Source organism: Chiloscyllium plagiosum, unplaced genomic scaffold (genome assembly GCF_037043375.1).
Source record: "Chiloscyllium plagiosum isolate Xiang-an unplaced genomic scaffold, Cpla_swu_hap1 HiC_scaffold_27, whole genome shotgun sequence".
Taxonomy (NCBI): domain Eukaryota; kingdom Metazoa; phylum Chordata; class Chondrichthyes; order Orectolobiformes; family Hemiscylliidae; genus Chiloscyllium; species Chiloscyllium plagiosum.
The window spans coordinates 34,051,709-34,060,030 of NW_028270165.1; the positions used below are offsets into that span (position 1 = coordinate 34,051,709).

An 8,322-nucleotide genomic window follows, 5' to 3' on the forward strand; every position below is an offset into this window, starting at 1 on the left:
GAGCCTGTGGCGCAGCGGTAGCGCGTCTGTCTCCACATCAGAAGGTTGCGTGTTCAAATCATGTTAGGCTCACTTAAATTAACTTTTTACATTCCAAATCAAGAAAGGAGTACGTTCACTCCGTATATCTCTTCTGCAAAGTTTCTGAGCGGAAACTTTCGATCAATCTTTTTTTGCCAAGCGTAATTCACCGAGAGGATGCTGCTGTGTGAAACAGCGTGGGGAATTACTGCAGGGCCTCCTGCACATGGAACACACCGCAACCGATGTGTTTCACCTTCACCAGTTTATTCCTATCTCGGAGAAGAGAGGTTTGATGATTCGGATCATAGCAGGCTGACAGAAAACAGGAGAAGAGCACTCAGACCTTCACAAGCTTGTCACCACAGCTGGGTCATCCTGGCCGTGTATCAGTATGGGATAGTGAGCTGCATCTACTGACTTGAAACACAGCAAATTGGAGTGCTGGTGGGACTATCACACAGGAGAAAACGGCTTCGACCTATCAACTGGAGTGGTTCCCAATGCGTAACTCCGCTCACCTCCACTGAATAACTGCAGTCAAATTACTCCGTGATTCAAAGGAATACTCGGTTTTGAATCTGCATTGTGTCATGGACCTTCGAGAATGATGTCAAAACACCTTCCTTGCTGTGATGGAGTATCCTGGTGGGCAGAATATACCCGTTGTCAAATTTCCTACGTTCAGTTGGTCCAACTCCGATTTCACTCAGAATCACAAAATGTGTGACAGCGCAGACTGAGGCCATGCAGCCCACCTTAGCTCTGCTGGCTCAAAAAAAATATGTAAATAAGTGTCTCATTCTGTCGCCTTCTCCCTGTAAATATGCATATTGTTACATTGAACATGCCCCACCGAATTCCCTTTTGTGTCCATTGAATCTGCCTCTTTGTCACTGTCAGACAGCGACTTACTGACCACACTCCCTGTGCGAAAACGGTCTTCCTAATGTCACTTTTACTTATTTTCCTGATGATTTTAATTCTCTGCCAAATCGTTCTCGATCTTTTCAGGCCTGGGAGCATTTTCACTGCATTATTTCCTCTGTCTAAAACCTCATGACGTGGAAAACTTCAAACAGACCAGCTTTCAGCCCTCTGTTCTCCAAAGAGAGCTCCCCAAACTTTCCAGTCTCCCTTCATTGCTGACATTCCTCAGGACGGTACCATTCACGTTAACCTGTTCAGCGCCGTCTGCAATCACTTCACTTCCCCGCTTCCTGAAGTGTCACCCTCAGAATTGAGCGTAATACAGGTGGAGGATTCATTCAGACTCGGATTGCGCGGGTAAAAAATCTGCAATACTTGTTCTCACTTTGAACAAGTGTTTCCCTTCGCCGTGTTCACTGCAATGGCAGCTCCGCGCCGTCCCTAATTCAGGCAGTCCGATCTTATTTAACGAAGCGGCTTTTTGAGAAAATTCATCAGGTGTTTTTGCTCAGGTCAATTGAAGGAATGATGGTTCGCCTGGGATTGGAACCCAGGAATTCTCACACGGCTGCATATGCTCGAAGACCCAAAGCTAGAATCAAATCCCAGACTAACGAGCCACCAGCCGTGGGTGCAGCCACCTCCGGAAGCAGCTGAGACTTGCTCAGTACGAAATACATTGTGCATTGCTCCCAGAATTGCAAGTAGGGAAGAGTTTCAAGAACATATGCTTGTCAATCTGTCTCGCTGCTCCCAGGACGCTGCTGTTTGTCCCGTCCCCAGGAACCGGGCTCTCTGCACTGGTGGATAATTGAACCATTTCGTTTCTGCTTGCAAGCTGTGCTGGTGGAAGGCAGAGCCCATTCACTCTTCTGCTCTCTCACACTATCACGTGAGGCAGGAGAAGTCAGTTACAGTCATGCGTAGGAAATGGGCAACTTTGAACTTGTTCCAAAGGCCTTTTAACGGAGAGATAGAAAGATGCTGTGCTGTCGGGACAGAGAGAAATGGACATTGGAGACTCTTCCCTCAGGTAAATTGATATGGGTACATTTTTGTTCAGCCTGCTTGGTGTTCAGAATTTGTCTTAACACAACAATCCTACAGGAAGTCTTTTCTTACACGGTTGGTTTCTTTACTGCGGGAAATGAACTAAAACAGCAAGTCATGTGTTTCAACTTCACCGGTTCATTGCCATCTGAGAATCTGAGAGAAGGGGTTTCACACGAGATCAGGACACACCGACAGAGAACAGGACAAGACAACTCAGAGCTCCACAAGGGTGCCAGCGCAACTGTGTAAATTTGACTTGTGTATCGATGTAATATATTGAGCTTAGATACCCGAAGTTTTGGGAAACAAATGACATGGCAAGGAAAAGAACAGAGCGCCGTTATATGGGAAAGCTACTAAAGACATTAAGTGAGTAGGAGAAAATGGTTTCGCTTCTGGGTTATGATCCCAGCATGCACCCGTTGTGCCATTCTCCTGCATTGCATGGTAGCTTTTCCAGAGAAGTATTCAGCTTTTCATCTGGCGTGTGACTTGCATGTTCGAGAATGACGTCAAAAGATCTTCACTGCTGCAGTGTCATGTGCTGTTGTGCAGACATGTCGCCGATGTGCAAATATAAACTCAGAGAGCAATGTACACGAGAGACTCTGAGCCAGCTGAAACTTTCTCAGTGTGAAATACATTCCACATTGCTCCAAGAATTGCAAGCAGCAAAGTGTTTCCAGAACATCTGCTTGTCATGCTGTCCCCGGGGCGCTGATGTTTGTCTCATCCCAGGAACTGGTTTGTCTCCACTGGCGGATAATTAAACCAATTTGTTTCTACTTGTACGCTTTTCTGGAGGGAGGGAAGAGTCCATTCGCTCTAATGCTCTTTAACTCCCAATCCCTTAGTGTGAGAGGTATCACTTACATTTTGTGGGCGGCACGGTGGCACAGTGGTTAGCACTGCTGCCTCACAGCGCTAGAGACCCGGGTTAAATTCCCGCCTCAGGTAACTGAATGTGTGGAGTTTGCAGGTTCTCCCCGTGTCTGCGTGGGTTTCCTCCGGGTGCTCCGGTTTCTTCCCACAGTCCAAAGATGTGCAGGTCAGGTGAATTGGCCATGCTAAATTACCCGTAGTGTAAGGTAAGGGGTAAATGTAGGGGTATGGGTGAGTTGAGCTTCGACGGGTCGGTGTGGACTTGTTGGGCCGAAGGGCCTGTTTCCACACTGTCAGTAATCTAATGCGCGGGAAGTGAGTAACTTTGATTGTGACTTTCCCCCAAACGTCTGTTATTAGAGAGATAGAAAGATGCTGTGCTGGCGGGGCAGAAAGAAATGAACACCGAGGACTCTTCCCTCAAGTAGATTCATATGAGTACATTGTTGTGCAGCCTGCTTGGTGTTCAGAATTCGTCTTCACGCAGTAATCATACAGAAAATCTCTCGCAAAGTAGGCATCGCTTTCATCGCTGCGACCGCGCAGCAGTTAACATCTGAACCCAAGTGTCCCAGATGAAGAGAATCCGGGTGAAACCTTCACTCACTGAGAGTCATCCCCACGGCCCTGAGCTGAGCGACTGCAGGCAGTCCAACACGGAAGGGACGGTTAAAAATGAACCATTGTCGCTCCCGCAGCCTCTCTGTCCCAGAGACAGGCAGCGGGACGGCATAAACACGTACCATCGTTCTCCCGCCGACAGAGGCGGTCCAGCCCATCGTGTCCACGGCGACTCTCTGCCACTTGTCTCTTTCTGAGGTGATTCACAATGAGTGATATCTATCCGAATACTAAGGGACTGTGTCTGAATGGTGATACAGTTTCTGACGTGCTGATCGCCTTGTCATTCACGTCGGAACCGGCGTGGCGAATTACGGCAGGCAAGGCACGAAATCACAAGGTATGCATCTCAGTTCATTGGCATCTCAGAGAAGTGGGTTTGCGATTCAGTTCGTAGGAAACCGACGAAGAACAGGAGATGACCACACAGACTTCGAAAAGCAAGTTACTTGAACGGTGTGAGTTTCGGTATGATACGGGTCATTCAGACAGTCGTTTGAAAGGCAAGATGCTGAACAGAGTGCCATCACAAAGGACAGTTGCTCAAGAAGACATTGAACAATGGCAGAAGATGGCTCCGACCTATCGACCTCTTGGTTATGGGCACAGCACGCTCCCGCTGCGTCACTCTGCTCCTACGCACCGCCGCCTTTTCCACAGGTCCCTTCAGCCTTTCTTCTGGCGCGTGGCATGCACGTTCGAGACTGATGTCAAAGATCTCCACTGCTGTCGTCTTATATGGTGTTGCGCAGACGTATGGAGGCTATGTAAATATAAACGTTTTCTAACTTCCCACATTCTGTCGGTCGAACTGTGATTTCACTCTGAATAGACGCCATGCGGCCCACCTTCGCTCTGCTGGGTCGACACAGTAAGTGAACGTGGGTCTCTATTCGTTTCATTCTCTTGTCTTCTCCATGTAATTCTGCACATTGTTACTTTAAACATGACCACCGGATTCCCGTTTGCGTCTAATGAATCAGCCTCTTTGTCAGTGTCAGTTAGGGATTTGCTGACCCCAACCACCACTCCCTGTACGAAAGCGTTCTCCCTAATGTCACTTTTGGTTCTTTTCCTTATGACTTTAAAACTGCCGAATCGTTGCCGATCCTTTCAGGTGTGGGAGCATTTTCATTACATTACTTTCTCCATCCAGACTTCGCATGACTTGGAAACCGTCATTCGGGCCAGATTTCAAACTTCTGTTCTTCGAAGAGAGCTGTCCCAAATTTCCAATCGAGCCTCATCGCTGACATCCCTCAAACACCTCACCACTCACGTCAACCTATTCAACGCTATCGCCAATCATTTCACTTCGCTGCTTTCTGTCCCAGTGGTGCGCCAGGGAGCCCAACCTCGTTAAACGAAGGTGCTTTTTGAGAAATTTAAGCAAGCACGTTTGCACAAGTCATGAAACGCGGGCTTGTTCTGGATTTGAACCCGGGACCGCTCACACGTCTGCGTCGACGAAGACCCAAAGTGAGAATCATGCCCCTAGACCAACGAGCCACACAGCCAGTAAGCCAGCGCTCCCCCGCTACCTCTTGAACCAGCTGAGTCTTGCTCAGAGTGAAGTATCGTTGACATTGAACAGGCTGGGGCTGTTTTCTCTGGAACGTCGGAGGCTGAAGGGTGACTTTATGGAGGTTTACAAAATTATGAGGGGCATGGATAGGATAAATAGGCAAAGTCTTTTCCCTGGGGTCGGGGAGTCAAGAACTAGAGGGCATCGATTTAGGGTGAGAGGGGAAATATATAAAAGAGACCTAAGGGGCAACTTTTTCACAAAGAGGATGGTGCGTGTATGGAATGAGCTGCCAGAGAAAGTGGCGGAGGCTGGGACAATTGCAACATTTAAGAGGCGTTTGGATGGATATATGAATAGGAAGGGTTTGGAGGGATATGGGCCGGGTGCTGGCAGGTGGGATTAGATTGGGGTGGGATATCTGATCGGCATGAACGGGTTGGACCGAAGGGTCTGTTTCCATGCTGTACATCTCTATGACTCTATGAACAGCTGCTTCTCATTCTGTCTCTCTACTGCCGTTTGCCCGTCCCCAGGAACCGGGCCCTCTCTACTGACAGAAAATTAAACCGTTTTCTTTCTAAACTTTTCTCTGGCATCGGAGTGACCAGTGACAAGCATTGCCCTCCTCAACATAGGGTACAGAGAACAGGAGAAGACCCCGTAGACCTCCACGAGTGTGTCAACTCAACTGTGCACATTGGGCCTGTGTATCAATGTGAAATATTTACGTCGAAGTTTTTAGGGAAGCAGATGAGAAGGCGAGGTGCACAACAGTGCGCCGTTATACGGGAAAGTTGCTAAAGACGACATTGAGTGAATAGGAAAGATGGTTTCCCTTCTGGGTTATGCTCCCATCACGCACCGGCAGACATATCGCCGACAAGCAAATATTAACTCTGTCTAAATTGCCACATTCTGTTTTTACGAACCGTGACTTCACTCTGAAGCACAATTTTCCCGCTCCCTCCTGAATATCCTTTCAGGCTCGAACATACCTTCCAGGTGAAGCAGCACTTCACCTGCACATTTGCCGCAACCTAGTCTACTGCATTCGCTGCTCATAGTGTCGTTTCCCCAACGGAGCATGAAGTATAAACTGGATGACTCCTTCGCAGAACACCTCGGTTCTGCCCGCAAAAAAAGGCCCTGAGCTTCTGCTTTCCTGCCACTTTAACACGCCACCCTGTTCCCTGGCCAACATCTCTGTCTCAGGCTTGCAGCAGTGTTCCAGCAAAGCTCAGCTCCAGATGGAAGAACAACGCCTCATATTCCACTTCAAAACCCTACAGCCCTCCAGTCTTTAAGATCGAGTTGCATGACTTTAGGGCCTGAAATCCCCCATGTCCTTGACCCCTACCACACACATACGAGCCCCTTGTTATCACATAGTCTGCTACGACACACTACTTATTGTTAGCCACTAACGGTCTCCATTAACAGTTATTCACCCTCTCACACGGATCGTTATTCACTCCTTTGACCCTCCTATTGTTCTCTCTCTGAGCTGGCGGGAAAGAGCAATGTACACTGGAGATTCTGAGCCAGCTGAAACTTGCTCAGTGTGAAATACATTCTACTTTGCTCCAAGAATTGCAAGCAGCAAAGAGTTTCCAGAACATCTGCTTGTCATTCTGTCCCCGGGATGCGGTTTCTGACATGCGGATCGTCTTGTCATTCACGTCGGAACCGGCGTGGCGACCTTCTGCAGGGAAGGCACAAAACCACAAGGTATGCGTTTCAACTTTATCAGCTCATTGGCCTATCAGAGAAGTGGTTTTGCGATTCAGTTCATAGGAAACCGACGAAGAACAGGAGAAGACCACTCAGACCTCCAAAAGCACGTTACTTGAACGGCGTGAGTTTCGCGACAGTGTCGGTATGATACGGGGCATTCAGACACTCAGGAAATCTAAATGCTGCACAGAGTACCATCACAAAGAAAAGTCGCTCAAGGAGACAGTGAACAATAGCAGAGGATGGTTTCGATCCATCGACCTCGGCGTTAGGGGCCCAGCACGCTCCCGCTGCGCCACTCTGCTACTACGCCCTGCCCCCTTTTCCACAGGTCCCTTCAGCCTTTCTTCTGGCGCGTGGCACGCACGTTCGAGACTGATGTCAAAGATCTCCACTGCTGTCGTCTTATATGGTGTTGCGCAGACATATGGAGGCTGTGTAAATATAAACTTTTTCTAACTTCCCACATTCTGTTGGTCGAACTGTGATTTCACTCTGAATAGACGCCATGCGGCCCACCTTCACTCTGCTGGGTCGACACAATAAGTAAACGTGGGTCTCTATTCGTTTCATTCTCTTGTCTTCTCCATGTAATTCTGCACATTGTTACTTTAAACATGACCACCGAATTCCCGTTTGCGTCAAATGAATCTGCCTCTTTGTCAGTGTCAGTTAGGGATTTACTGACCCCAACCACCACTCCCTGTACGAAAGCGTTCTTCCTAATGTCACTTTTGGTTCTTTTCCTCATGACTTTAAAACTCTGCCGAATCGTTGCCGATCCTTTCAGGCGTGGGAGCGTTTTGACTACATTGCTTACTCTGTCTGGACTTCGCATGACTTGGAAAGCTTCAATCGGGCCAGATTTCAAACTTCTGTTCTCCGAAGAGAGCTGTCCCAAATTTCCAATCGAGCCTCATTGCTGACATCCCTCAAACACCTCACCACTCACGTCAACCTATTCAACGCTATCGCCAATCATTTCACTTCGCTGCTTTCTGTCCCAGTGGTACGCCAGGGAGCCCAACCTCGTTCAACGAAGGTGCTTTTTGAGAAAATTACGCAGGCACGTTTGCACAAGTCATGAAACGCGGGCTCGTACCGGGATTTGAACCCGGGACCTCTCGCACGTCTGCGTCGACAAAGACCCAAAGCGAGAATCATACCCCTAGACCAACGAGCCACACAACTAATGCGCCTTCGCCCCCACTCTACCTCTTGAACCAGCTGAGTCTTGCGATTCAGTGCTGGAAATGTGTTGCTGGAAAAGCGCAGCAGGTCAGGCAGCATCCAGGGAACAGGAGAATCGACGTTTCGGGCATAAGCCCTTCTTCAGGAATGGGGAAAGTTTGTCCAGCAGGCTAAGATAAAAGGTAGGGAGGAGGGATTGGGAGAGGGGCATCGGAAATGTGATAGGTGGAAAGAGGTCAAGGTGAGGGTGATAGGTCAGACTGGGGTGGGGGCGGAGAGGTCGGGAAGAAGATCTCAGGTTAGGAAGGCGGTGCTGAATTTGATGGATTTGACTGAGACAGGGTGGGGGGAGGGGAAATGAG

The 8,322-nt window shown here is 48.7% G+C and overlaps 2 non-coding genes across 2 annotated transcripts; one reads left to right on the forward strand and one right to left on the reverse strand.

Moving 5' to 3' along the window:
- On the forward strand, positions 1-72 carry trnaw-cca (transfer RNA tryptophan (anticodon CCA)). Its single transcript has one exon. It is a non-coding gene; the product is annotated as a tRNA-Trp (tRNA).
- Positions 73-7,861: 7,789 nt separating this feature from the next.
- Positions 7,862-7,952, reverse strand: trnap-ugg (transfer RNA proline (anticodon UGG)). Its single transcript is given in 2 exon segments — positions 7,862-7,898; positions 7,917-7,952. It is a non-coding gene; the product is annotated as a tRNA-Pro (tRNA).
- Positions 7,953-8,322: the final 370 nt, after the last annotated feature.